Source organism: Chanodichthys erythropterus, chromosome 22 (assembly GCF_024489055.1).
Source record: "Chanodichthys erythropterus isolate Z2021 chromosome 22, ASM2448905v1, whole genome shotgun sequence".
Lineage (NCBI taxonomy): Eukaryota > Metazoa > Chordata > Actinopteri > Cypriniformes > Xenocyprididae > Chanodichthys > Chanodichthys erythropterus.
The window spans coordinates 21,448,563-21,463,484 of record NC_090242.1 but is presented as its reverse complement, the minus strand read 5'-3'; the positions used below and the strand labels follow the sequence as shown (position 1 = coordinate 21,463,484).

The 14,922-nt window shown below is 38.5% G+C and overlaps 1 protein-coding gene across 1 annotated transcript in view; it reads left to right on the top strand.

The window, feature by feature from the left end:
• ank1b (ankyrin 1, erythrocytic b) overlaps positions 1-14,922 on the top strand; it is an 82,187-nt gene that overhangs the window by 16,951 nt on the left and 50,314 nt on the right. The gene's annotated exons all lie outside the window — the stretch shown is intronic.

Sequence of the window (14,922 nt, the reverse complement as noted above, 5' to 3'; positions counted from 1 at the left end):
TTCCACCCTCCCATCAATCTCATGACATTGCATTTATTAGAGATTATTGATGCTCCCAGCTGACAGAATTATGCAGTGCGACGTACAGAGCTCTTACTTAATGGACTGTCTCATTTGCCCCAGCATTGGTGTCATCTGGCCGAGAGCTTCAGGCACAAGGATTCAGTGCAGAGCTGCAGGCAATTGCACCAGCACCAGACTGCCCCTGTAGTAATTCCTATATGGTGTTAAGCCAAAAACATACACGCACACCCAAACACACTCTTATGCACACATGGATGCACGCACATGCTTACACAATCCATCTTCGCCTCTCTGACTCAGCTGTTTTTGGCAGTGAGGGCAGTACAGCAGGTACAGTGGGCCCTTGAGAAAAAGAGGAAGGTGAAAGTGACAAATATGACCCTCAGGTGTTCCAACACTTCAGCAGCCCCCTCACTACAGTGCTACACATTCTCAGGTTAAAGAAGGAAACACACTTGGTGCATGAAATGAATAAGGGAAAATCCAGAATCTAAAAATGGACTTAGGAACTAGAAGTGTACTGTCAAGATGATGCCTTTTATCATTGGTTTCTGTGTATATATTTGCACTGAGCTGGTTTGTGTTTTTCTAGCAGGGCATCTGGTCAGTATGGAAACACATTTTCACCCTTATAAAAAATTTAATTGTGACTTTATTTCTCATAATTCTCTTTTTTTCATGATTGTGGCTTCAATTTTCTTGCAAATTTTGCTGGAGCAGGTGGTTTTAACATTGCCGCTGGTGGGAGTGGGCATTCAAAAAATATAGAGCGGGTCCCGGGATTTGGCTCGTAACAAGAATGGAGTGTTCTCAAAACGTGCATGTTTCATTTTGACTATCCCTGCATCCATAGCCACCGATCTCTGACTCAAGCACCCATCAAAAACAAACAAGATATTCTCCATTCATTTTAACCAATCGGGTCCAGCCGGGTCATAATAAACACATCTTACCGTTTTATTACAACAAAACAACCAGACACAAAAACTTGTGCTTTCTATTTTTCGCACGATGAAAAATTGCATCTTAAGCAATTAACTCCAAAATCATTTGGTATATCTGCTTGAGAGCGACAACACTCATGGAAAGAATATGTGTTTTATGTCTGCTATTCTGAACATTTAGCATAACCCTAAAATTTATGTACATTTTTCACAATTTCTACAAGCTGTTATAGAATGTTTACATGTGTGGGCGAGAGTGGTGTAGCGGCTGGACTGATCAGACACGCAAATATTCATTATATTTAATGAATAATCCAACAGACCTCTCGCCCTACAACAAAACTTGGTGCCCTGTGAACAACCCACCAAAAGGCAGAACAGGCCCCTCGTTACTATGATAACAGAGACAAACCAGCAAAGATAAGGCAGTTTACGACCCTAAGGAATGTGGAGAAAAGTCTGCTCTCAACGGCATTCTCAATGAAAACAGATACATAAAGGCCCATAAAAAGCACTTATTTCCATTAATTCATAGACAAACCTTTTTATGAATGAACAAGCATATTCCCAGGACATTGTGTGCATCATTACTGTTTTGTATGTTGTCTTTTGTATTGTGTACTCTTATATGCATGCTTCATGATTGAACCACTAGTTACCATACCGCATCTATATCATGCTTGATATCAAAATTATCCTTTTTTAGTATCATGAAAATTGGGCTTTATAACTTCAATGAGACTCTTGCTTCTCTAATCAGAGTTTAATGGTACACAAATCTGCAAGCCCACTCTGATCATGCAAATGAGCCAGCTTCCAAACAAAGGAGATACTCTCGCTTTAAATTACACCCTTTTCATGGGTCAAACCAAACTCGAGGTATGACCTCCATGGAAGTTAAAAGGACCTCTACCAGAGTGATCCCTCACTTCTTGTTGCTGTTTGTGTGGAAAAGACTGGAAACATGCGGTCCAACAATGGGACCTCCCTGCACTGGTGGGACCTCAAAGTTAAAGCCATGTTGCAACTTTCCACCTGGAAGAGAAAACGCTTCCAATAACAACCAAGCCAGATTGAAGTTATGCTGCTTGGTGCCAGCCCTGAGTGTACACCTGCTATTATTGCCAATTGTTATTCAGATATTTTTCCAGCATTCATGGCATTCATGTGATATTCATGTCCTCCCTTAATGGATAATTTCAGCTTAGTGTCTCACTAAACTCTTATCTGTCAGAGCTCTCATTCCCATGCACGACTGTGGCTGGCACTGTAGTCCTGGGGTGTTTGGCAGTTGTTGTGAGTCCTGTTGTAGGATAATGATTGTGTATCTGGCTCAGGTCTTACTCAGCATTCCTCTCATGCTCTGACTCAACCAGAGCTTCTCCGTGGCTCTGATGGCCTTTTCAGTGAGCTCCCTGCCTTCAGCAAGCTACTAATTCCCTCAAATTTTCTTTTTTATTAAACTTATGCTTTTATCTAATTTAGCCCTTGACCATGGTGGCCTGGGAGGAAGTCTCCTCATGAGAAGAGAGTGTAATGAAGGAAAATAGAGTAACCAGAGGGGGTGACTCATTCCAGCGCTAGGGTCTGAAGAAGTGAGATATTGCAGAGGACTGAAGATGAGACATTTATATGGTGCTATTAGTGTGTCTTTCTCAGATTATGACCATGTGACCTAATGTGACATGCCTTGATAACTACTTATGTAGTGATGTCCAAAAGTCTGAGATCACAAGTAAAATGCTTCCATTTTTAAATTTTTGAAATGCTTTTATTTTTTTCCATCACAAATTATATTATTAACATATTTAACTGAGTGTAAAGTTTACATTTAACATATGCGCAAAACTTAATATCAGCACGATTTGAGCATGATTTTAGTTGCATCTTGAACTTCAGTGGAAGAAATTCTGACCTTATGTACAAATGGTCACATGATCAAAGTCACAAATTTACTAACTGATTAGTGACCTAAAACGTGCAGAATGTTACATATTATGTTAGAATGTTTCTTTTGTTTTAAAATGTTCAAAATCCCATATATTTTTAGTTAATATAGAGGGCCCCAAATGAACCCCACATTTTTAAAGGTGTTCTATGGTAGTGGTTGAAATGGGTACTGCAGTCCAAATTCAAAATATTGTTTGCCCCGCCCCCTCCTCCTCAGCGTCAGCGCTCTCGCGGGTTGCCAGTTTGAAGACACGCAACAGGAGCGAGCTCAATTGACATTGGAAGGCAAGGAGACTTTTACACTGTAAGATAATTAGTTGATTTATTAATTTATGATGAGTTGATATCGCGTTTTAATATGCTCCCGTTCATAGAGATTTTTTGATAGATGCTGAGGCTTTTTAGGTCGGGTAGAATCTGCGATCTCTGACCCAGTTTGTTCACTGGCTTTCGTGGCTGCAATTCTCTGCATGTGTTTTCCACCAATGGCAACCCGGGGTGGCGAAATACTATTGGGTAAATTGGCAACATTCGGTCTTGCACAGACGGAAACAAAAACAGAAATTCCGACACGGAACGCAAATTTCAAAGTAAAATAACTGGCTGTAGCAATGGTTTTCAGAGAAACGAGTATGTGAACTCAGCATGTTTAATAAATATCTGCAAACATATTATGGTATTTTTATGCTTTAGTACAGTCAAAAACTTACATAAAGCACCTGTAAATGTGTTAAATAACACAATATGTAATATTTACATTAAAATGTACTCTACATGTATAGAGACAGAGCGCATTTAGGCCATGTATTGTATTGCGTGAGGCTGTGTCTAAAATGTCTAAAAGCTGCTATGTGACAAGGTGTGCAGCAAACAAGCTAAAAAACCCAGAACTAAGTTTTTATAAGCTACCGAATAAGCCTACGTGTGCAGTAAACATTTAGTCACTGATAAGCCAAATATCCAAATGTCAGTTTTATATATTATATGTCCTGTCGCTGATTACATTCCCCTCCAGTGGACGTAGTTCTCAGTGTAATACATGTCGCGCTCTGTCTTAATTGCCTGTATCCACTTTTGTGTCCTTAAACACTCATTTTTTGGGGGTCGACAGCTTATAAAAACTTCTGGGGTTTTGGTTCTGGGTTTTTTAGCTTGTTTGCTGCACAGCTTGTCACATTGCAGCTTTTAGACATTGTTCTGTTTTTTGTTATAAGCCAGAAATGACAAGGAGGCAGCCTCACGCTATACAAAGTCAATGGAGACAGCTGGATTGTTTTCCCCCCTGGTGGGTGTGGTTTTCAAATTATGATGCGTGTTGCTCTGTCTCTATGGTTGCCTAATTATTTTTTAAATTATCTTTTCATTCATCAAAGATATTTAAGGTCTGTTGCTTATTTCTTGCATTTTGTGGTTTTTAAATCATCTGAACAAACCAATTCACTGAAAATGAATCAATTCTCATGCTTCTGAGCCACTGTTTTTGATGTGTAAAATATGTCATTCAAACATGCACAAGCGTGTGAATGTGACATTTGTGTGACCTGTGTAAGTGTGACCCCTGTCTGGAGCTACATGATCCCCCGCAAGCAGCATCAGAACCCCACTGAGGTTTTAGTGGTGACCCGCTGGCATTACTTCATATACAGACGGTGGGCGATCCTGTTTTTCTACACTAATCCAGTCCTTTCATCTCTCACATAATACTGTGTCACCGATCACTTGACAACTGCAATCAAACTGAATCTGATCACTGATCTGTATTTGAGTTTTTGACTTCTGGGCATGGGCAATTGTGTTACTTATACTAAAGGTGAAATGTATGATGTTAAAATACTAGGAAACTATAAATAAGCCACATACTCACTCTGTCCCCAATGTGACCCATCCATCAGGCAGAGCTTCACCTTCATCTAGTGCTGCTAGCTCATTTCTGAAGGCACCAACAAGGCTATCATTCACACAGAGGCAGAGGGCCATGCAATACAAACACGTGGACAGACTTGGACAGTCTGCATGCTTGTGCTGCTGAAAATTCCAGCACTGCTGATCACATAGACTGTGCTAGTCTTTTTAGCAGGTCTTTCTTCGCACACTTGATCTCTGTAAGTGTGTAGGTGGTGTGGCGTCTTTGTAGCTGAGTGAAATGATCCAGTCTCCATTTCTCTTTGTATGTGTGGGAATGTGTGAGTGTAAAGTCTACATTTCTATATTCTGTTGGGAAAACAGTCATGCCGTGTGAGACATATGTCATACACTCACTCTGCATGCTGACTGAGGGACTAGGAAGTGACGTAAGCATGTTTCTGTGTGTGCTTGTGTTGTGCGAGCCTCTGCTCTTGATAATAACACATGGTTGCATTATGGTTGCTTTGACTGTTTATCTGAAACAATTAACTGGACTATTTGTGCTTTCCAACTGTGTGTGTAGTTCAATCATACCATACCTTATGGCGACAAAATGTCCCCACAAACATGGCTATATACATTTTTTGCTCCCCATGAGGAAAATAAGTGATGTTTACTAGGTGATGTTTTTAGAAAATCTAAAAATGCTGAAAGTTTTCTGTAATGGGTAGGTTTAGGGAATAGAATATATAGTTTGTACAGTATAAAAATCATTGTCTATGGAATGTCCCCTTGAAAACCCAATGTGTGTATGGTAGAGCAATTGCTTACGTGTGTGACAGTTTAATAGCTCCTACAGTCCTGATTCATGACAGGGCACATTTGGGAGTCAGTCATTCAATGTCAAGACAGAACAGGACAATTTCTGGCACATTCTTGCCGGTTTAACTAGTATTCTTTCTATAGACACCCTATGCATTGAAACATCATTAGTATTGTAAATATATCATCGTATTTCTTAGGTAAGCTAGTGCACTGTGGTTGCAGGTTTATGTATTGGCAGGGAAACAAGATCAAGACATTTAAAGATCATTTACACTAATATTCTGTACTTTTATAGCAATTGTGTTTTCCTGAAGAGCACTTGTAATGTTAGTAAAGATTTATTACATGTTAAATAAGTAAATAACAAAAATTTGACTAAATATTGTGAGGTATTTTATTGATTAATCATAAATATAATTTTATATTTTTATATAGAAATATTACTTTTATTTATTTATTTTTAAATCATATTTTTAATAAATGCTTTATTAAATAAATATATTATTTAAAGAAACAAAACAAAAATACTGATTTTTTGATCTCTAAGAAGATTAATTTTTTTATGCCATTATTCAAGTATGTCATCTAGACTGAATGTCTCAGTATCCCGTGAAAGGGGATCATAGTCACCTGTAAAAGAAAACGGAAGCCAGTAAAATTGTAAAACGATGCCATACATGACAGTATGGTAGATTTTTGTAATGGCACAGATGCTTCACTCGTTCCTTCATTATTTATGTGCACATCCCAAACCTCTCTACATTCACACGCTCATCCCCCTACCCCCCCCCCCACACACACACACACCATAAACGTGAAACAAGGCCGCAGAAATGACTTGCACAAAAGAAAGATAAAATTGATATTGCCTTGAGATGTTGCTGCCATTAGACTCTTAGAACGGCTCATATGCCCTCTGGATGTTTGTATTTTCATGAATTCATGCCACTCAGAGACTCTCTATGGTGAAATGGCCTTTCAGGGCTAAAAGGAGCTCCAAAGAGAGTAACAAAAAGGCAAATACTTCATGCTTTGAAAGGGAGAAACTGTTTGCAACTGAGCCTATTTGTTATTTGAATAGAATGTGGTACAAATGTCTACAGATATATAAAAAAAGAATTTTTGGTCTAAAAAAATGTAGATGAATTTTCATGAATCATTTATTCATATTTGGAAGTGTTTTTTGTGAAGACCTTGAGCTGTGTTGTGTATTTTGTGCTATGTAGACTAGCTCAGCAGCTCTGAGAGAGAGTGATTATTCATCTAGTTACATATTTAACAGGATTTATATTTATTTAGATATTTATCAGCATATTTATCAGATAGAGTTTTACATATAGGGGAACGCAGGACAAGCTGTCACATGGGGAAGTTGACACAAGATCTGTATCTCAGTGACTATAAGCTTTTGAGACAAAACTATAATATTACACAAATGTGTGGTTGCTCTAGCAGTGTATGTTGGTTTCAAATAACGTGTGAACTGTAAATTGTAACTAGAATTACAATATCAAATTTTTGTGAAATCTGTTTAATGAACACAGTAGATTCATGATGATTTTAAACAATAAACCAGAATCAGGTTTATATGCTCATCACCTCTATTATCTCCATTCTGCATACTATTGTCTAGTATGCTTTTATTGTCTGCTTCAGTTTGTGCAGGTGTGTGTGTTGTGCCATCTGACAGTAGCTTGCAGACTGCCACCCCCTGTCACTGCTTTCCTGTTCCTGTGGAGAGGGATTGGCCCCGGGGGAGGAGGCGGAGTCAGTGGCCATGTGCTGGCGAGAGCTTAGCAGACGTCTTACATGCGACTCTCTGACTCGCTGACACTCTCTCCTTCTATCTTTCTCACTCAGTCTTGTTTTAGCTCTGTATTTTCCTTTCCCCCATATTCTCTTTTAATCACTCATTTTCTCTCCTGCGTCAATGTGCATGAGAAACGAAACACACACACACATACACAAAGAGATGACAAGATTGTAATGAGAATGCTGCATGGGAAATTGGGCATTAATAGTGTTATTATGTGCATAAGGATTTTGTGTGAGTGATGAGATGTGTGTTTATACCCAGCACTAATATTCAGGGATGAAACAGAGGTGGATGTCAGCACATAAAGGTGATGTAATTAGGGGCTCTACCCAGGGTGCTTTGCAGTCAGGCCTTCTGCAGTCCTCATGAATATTGAAGAGGAAGTGCTGGGCGCAGCAATGTGTTGTGACTGAGAAGATCTGCAGCTCCTGTAAGAGGACAGAGAGAAAGAGGGAATGAAATGGAGATGCTCAACAGAAGAGGGAGTGCACCTAGAGTAGAGGAAGATAGAAATAAAAAGGAGGGAGAAGGGGTGATCTGTTGAATGGAAGGGATCTGAATTGGTTGATTTTATTATTGTGTTATTAAACAGATACTAACAACCCTCAATTCTGATTGGAATTGGTTGGCAAACAAAAATATTAAGAAAAAACATCCATATGTCAGCAAGTTAATGGTCATTACATTAATCTGCATTATTTTAATTATACATTATTTGAATTCATTTATTCATAATTTTAATTAAGTCCCTAATATTTCCTGTGTTTACTAAAGTAAAAATAGTTGTGAATAGATGGTTTGTGTGGATGGAAACAGGATAATGGCCAGATGCCTAACTAGGTGCCGCCCCATGGCGGCATTGCCGGAGGGAGGAACCATGGTGTAGAGAGTCCCGACGCTACCATGGGGACAAAGGGAGCTGACGGCAATGCAGGAGGAGGAGCCCACGGTGCAGATGGGGAGCCGGTGGAGAGGAGTGACGCAGAAGACCTAGGTGGCTGTGATGGACCTGCATCGACGACCCCTCGAGATCCAGAGGGCTGAGGTGGAGCTGGAGTGACAGAGGATGGAGGCAGAGCCTGAGGGAGGGCGGAGCTAGCAAGAGTCGTAGAGGTGGAGGGCCAGAGAGCAGAGGACAGCCCTGGTCACCGCTGACTTCGAGGGAGGGAGGCACGCAGGTGGAGGAGTCAGAGCGACGGATCAAGGTGGAACGGCGTCATCTGAGGCTGGAGGCAGAGCCAAAGAATCCCCATGCTCTGGAGGAGGTGGCTCATAGCAGGTCCGCGGTGTAACCACGCCACTGAAAGGAGGCAATGGAGGCGGAGCTGTGGGAGACAACTTGAGCAGGGCAGTAGATGTGGCTGGGGTCTGGGAAGAAGGCTGAGATGAAGAATTGGCAAGACAACTATCCGCAGGAAGAGGAGTTGGAGGGAGGCTGGGTGGGACCAGAGAGTCGAGAACAAAATAATAGAGGCTCCTATCCAAACCCTCAACTTCCACTCATACTCCCTCTGCGATGGATGGGACCACGGCTTGCACACCTGGTCAGACTGGTTCCATTCAGGCTCCGGTGTAATGTCAGGCTCAATCGCTGTGGGCTCCAAGTCATTTTCTCCATCTACATTGGGCACGTGTTGCCACTCCTCGCAGTCGGTGGGTAGTATGGATTGGGGGTAGAGCCTCTCCAGACATCGAACAGTGGCCTCCCTCCAGTCAAGTCCTTTCATGACTGGGAGGTCTATTTGATGGTAGTAGTTCACCCCGATCCAATACAATGATTTGAGCATCTCGGCAAGCAGGCAGAATTCCAGCGTGTAATCCAGCATGGTGAGGCCTCTTCTGGCCAAAGCAACAAACTCAGTACCTCAGTACCAATACCATTTTTGGTTCGGCTATTCTTTCACTATTTAAAGAATCCAAAGACGAAGATGAGTCAAAAGTTCCAATCTAAAGGTATTTAATAAAAGAATAAACACAGGGTAATCCAACACAATGTAACAGTGTGCTCACTACACAAACAAAAGCTGACCATGAACTGAGGAAACAAAGTATACAATGATAATGAACTAAAAGACTAACAGGTGTGAGGATCAAATTAAATGCCATGGTAACTCATAGGAGCGGGAAAAGAGAACAAAAACAACAGGAAATAATAAAAAGCAAACTAAAAGTCCATGAAAATGAAACTAAACAAACAAATGACTAAATTACATATGTTATTATGGTCATTATTAATATTTGGTAATAATGATACCAACAATATTATTATTGTTATTTTTATAAATGTAATAATTGATTGAATATTGGTGTCATGTCATATTGCTTTTGCCACCTTTTATATATAAAAAGCAATAAGCAATTATTACTTTACTAAACAGAGCATATAGGGGATTTTAAAATTAAAACCTGAATAACTGACACTGTATTAAAAATGATGTAGCGTTGTGGTCTGACTGTTAGCTTACCGACATTTGAATGTGCATTTGTTTTCACCAAATTTAGAAATGGACATCTAGATCATCTTTCAATGTGAGCAATAGTGTAGTCATTACCTGGAATTGAGATCTGTGTCCAAGTTTCTTTGTGTTGTTTTTTGCCTTTATCTCTGTGTTTTAGTAATTTAAGTAGAGCCCAAGACTGGGGATAAATCTAAGATAAAGTCTGTTTTGTTTATAATGGATTGCAGACACGGCAGCCTGGCACACATCAATATTTCAGTGGTTCCGTTTTGGCAGGGTAAAAGAAATCGGGAAGTTGCTTATACTGATGCAGATTATCTTTACTTCCTAAAGGGTTTAATTTCTTTACATCTTGAATGAGAGTTGAGATTATATCTGCATACATACTGTATGTCCATCTTGATTTCAGTAGCTGAATCTTTTTTTTAAATATATGCTTCAAACATTGTGATTCTTAAATAATTAAAAAATTAGTCCACAAATGATTGTTTTGTTTGTTTAGAGACTTGAAAGCAGCTCTTGATGCAGAAATTTATACAAGATGCTGAGGCTAAACAAGAGTACACTTCAAGAAATAATACAAGCACTCGAAACAAGAATACACACAATTATGAACACTGAGTCTCTATCAATATTTGATCAACTCCCACTTAAGCGTAGCATTTGGGCTGTTTATTGATTTTGCATTCTCTAGGTCACGACCGGATCTGTTCGGCTGCCAGTTTGTTCAGGGAATTTGCTGTGTATGAAAAACAAGAAACACAGCCATGTTATGCAAAGAGCTGTTTTGTGATAAACAAGCAACACTGTACACTGTTAATGTGTACAGTCTATTATGCAAAATAAGATTGTCACAATGCCAAAAGAGTAATAATATTGCTTGATGCCATAGCAAAAACTAATATGCTATTGTATACTTTCATTTAAACAACTAATAATAAATTAACTTCAGTTTGTGCATTATGCAAAGCTATCAGAAGACTTGTGCAAGTTATTTGATACTTTCAAGGAACATTTTTATAATTTCTGAGCTTGATAGCCCCAATCCACTTCCATTTTATTGAAAAGAGCAGCCAGAATATTCCTTAAAAATTCTTTTTTCAATCATTTTTATTTTTATTTTATTTTATTTTACTTTTAATAGCAGTAATTACTATTTAAAGTATAATATTTTAACAATCTAATATTTTTATAGTAACATAGTTTTATAGTTTTTTATATATTTGTTTTTTTTCTATGGTTTATTTATTTTATTTTTCACCTTTTCTGTTCCACAGAAGAGTGAAAGTCACATTTGAACAGCCTGAGGGTGAGTAAATGATGACAGAATTTTATTTCTGGGTGAACTGCCACTTTAAGAGATGAACAGCTTTAAAAACTGTAAAATACTGTAATTCCAACTATTTATTTAGAATATGCTCTGCTTGGCCTGTTATGGGTTTTAGCACTGTCATAGTCATTTTATCCGATAATAATAGTGTGCAGTAATTATAGATCTTTATTTATAGATCTGCAGAACGCTGTGACCTTCTAGGATGTTTTACTAGGCTTTGTATTTCTGCTTCCTGTTGTTGCATGTATCCAGTGGCTGCTGCACTGGCACCGCCTGACCATTCAATCAAACTGAAGATATTATGCAGAACATTTTGTGTGTGTTCATATAAGTGTGCGTGAAAGGCACAGTTGCATGTGTGACTGTGTGTAATAAATGGCGACCCTAGCACCACTATGTAGGTTTCTCTTTCTCTAGAAGTGGGTCTCAAAGCAAACCCTGGAGGGTTCATTACTGCGATTCATCATTCTCAGCCTACTGGTGTCGAGCTCCAAATGACGTCTTTCTCACTATTTTTAGTGAGTGTGTGAGAATGTAAAGGTGTGTGAGAAGCCAGACAGGTTGTAGAAAGTGGCCGTGACCCTTTTCTATTCACTGGATATATATCTCTCGTAATTACACTGGCAGATGATGTCATCACTTAACATTCCGAACTGCATGTTAATCTGCATCTGCTCTCATGATACATGAGGGATTATGCAAAATTAATTAATTGACTGATCTTGTACTTCACGTAAATGAGAAACGTGACGTTACACTGACAGTTGCCGAGAGGAGCTCAATTTCCCCGGTGCGCTGTATACTTGTGTCTGGGTTTGGCTCCCCTCTCCTTCACAATAGAGTCAAAAACAGTCTGGATTTCCTCCTCTGAGGCTTTAACTATGCCTAGTGCTTAATTGCTTTGTCATAAGTGAATACCAATATCTGACAACTTGACTTTGCAATTCCACAATGTGTGTCATCTAAAGGCTCTGATATACTATAAGAAAAAACAAACTGGTATGATGTCAGTTTGAACAAAATCAGGCCAAAACAAAGCTTGCCAAACAGGTGGCCAAAAAAGTTTGCTTTGGCTGGTACATTCTAAAAAATGCTGTGTTGTTTCAACCCATGTTTTGGTCAAATATAGACTTAACCTAATTGGCCCAAACAAGTGTATTTTTTAGAATGTAAACATGGACATGGATTCGAGCTCTTTTTACCTCTAAGCGAAGAATGAAGCGAGCAGTGTTGGGCAGTAACAAGCTACTAGCAACTAGTTAGAGTAATAATATTACTTTTTGCAGTAACTAGTAGTGTAACTAATTACTAAAAAGATTTCAGTAATAATATTACAGTTACATCCATAAAACATCTTGTTACTTAGGTACTTTTGATGACTCAACCCCTACTGATTTGAAATCCAACAATCTAATAATTCCTAGATTTATTTTCATAATTTTAATGACTCGCACAGTCACGTGAAGTCACCAGTGCAGCAGGCAAGCTTTGAATAAAGCTTACATTCAGCGGATGGAGATATTGCCATTACATTGATTATGTCAGGAGAAAAGATGATCTGAACATCCTTGTGTAAGCTGTGGCATTACTTTACTCTGGCATTACATGGCTTGCCCATCCACATCCCTCTGATCCTGATATAAATTATATTACTATAATTAAAAATCTTTTTGGAAATTAAAAAATTTTCTTACAAACTTATGTGATTTATTTTGATAAAATACATCATGAAACATAATCGTATCTTCAAGCTACACATGGCAATGAGATTAATACAATACTTTTACTTAAAAGTCACCATTGCATGTTTGTAATAACTGACTGCGATCCAATGTGGATTTTGGTCAAATGATGAGGCAGAAATATGTTGTTAGAAACATTTTAGAAGAATTTTATGGGGAAGATACACAATTAATGCTTCTTATGGGGTGTGAAGGAAAAGTAATATGACTACTGTAGTAGTGTAACTAATTACTGTTACCAGGAAGTAATAAGTAAAGTAATAATATTACTTTTGTGAGGAGTAACTAGTAATGAGTAATAAATTACATTTTTTTGAGTAACGACTCCAACACTGGAAGCGAGTATAAGTACAGTCACACAAAAAAGTTCTCCTTATGCGGAAGTCACTTTTTTAAACCAAGCAGCTTTATGTTGGTCAACTCTGCAAATTAACATGACCAACTTGAACTGCCTGTAATGAAATCTGCATGGCAAAATCTTTCACTCTCATGCAAAATTCCCGATCTCATGGATTCCTATTGAAATGACTGGATTTCGTCAAGTGGTTTTTAGTAGCTGTTCATACTCTGCAATGGTATCTGACTCTATCAGGCGGCAAATCACTGCAATCTCTTCGGTTGTTGCAGCTTTTTTTATTTTATTTATTTTATTATTTTGTTGACCAGGTGTTTGGAGCTAATGAATGATATGGTCTGACTGACTCACAGATCAGCAGTTTAAATGATGAATGGTGCTGAAGCTCAAGTAATCAACCCACTCTTCTATAATTTAAAGATGCTAAAGAGGATGTTGTGTTTTATACATTTTTGCAATATTACTTGAAACTGTCTTTACTAACTGATAAAAGACTATTTATTAGGTGAAAGGAATAATAATAATATACATAATCTGTGCACGATGTAGGGCCTTAAAAACATCAGCCAATCATTTACACGGTCATCGCGTAGACGATTGGCCCTCTGGCTTGTCAATCACTGCCGTGACGTTCCTTGTGCGAGATGCGCGCGACTGCGCGCTCCAGTAACTTTCCACACTCTACAGGTGCCGCATGCAATGTTTTTGTCAGGAGACAGGAGTAACAACTGCAGATTATGAGTTACCTGCGGTAATCCACTAACACAACACAGTGAATACTCGTGCACGAGTTTTGGGAGGCATTGCCTCAAAATGAGCTGTGAAGGAGGGGGGCTGTTCTTACGCGTGCGCTCATTTAAAAAACTCACTAACAATATTTGGTTTCTCAGTCGACGAAAAGATCCTCTTTAGCACCTTTAAGAAAATAAAGCAGACACTTGTGGTGAATTAGCTTAATAGAACACCCTTGGGATTTTGAAACCTTTTCTTGTATGAAAATAAACATAAAACAACATATTTGATGTCAGAGCAATGGTACGGCAGTGTTGGCTTGAGTACTAATGACTTAAAGGGCCAGTTTGTATCCAGACTGTAAGTTTTTATTCCTGTAGCCTCATTCTCTTTTTCCTTGTTTCTATTTTCATATGAAGTTTGATATTTGACACATATTTGTTGCAGTAAAATATTGTTTATTTTATATATATATATATATATATATATATATATATATATATATATATATATATATATATATATATATATATATATATATATATACACATCATATATTTGCTTTTTACTGAATGTTTGCGATGTGCAATAAATAGCATACGTCACTCATATTTTGTGGGTTTATGTGAACAGAAATCCAGAACAATTTAGGTCACAGAATTTGTTTTGCTCTCTGCGTCTTCATATGCTCAGAGACAACGTGGTCCCTGCATCAATAGATGCCACACTCGTAGGCTTTTGTGAATGCTGAAAATGATGTCATCGCTCTCCTAGCAACTGCTAAGCAACCAGTCTTGGAGTGCGCCCAGATCTGGAATCCCTTTAATGCGACTGGGTTTCTGCATTCCCCCTCTCAAGACAGAAATGAAAATGTGGCGTTGTTGTTTAATTCTCCCT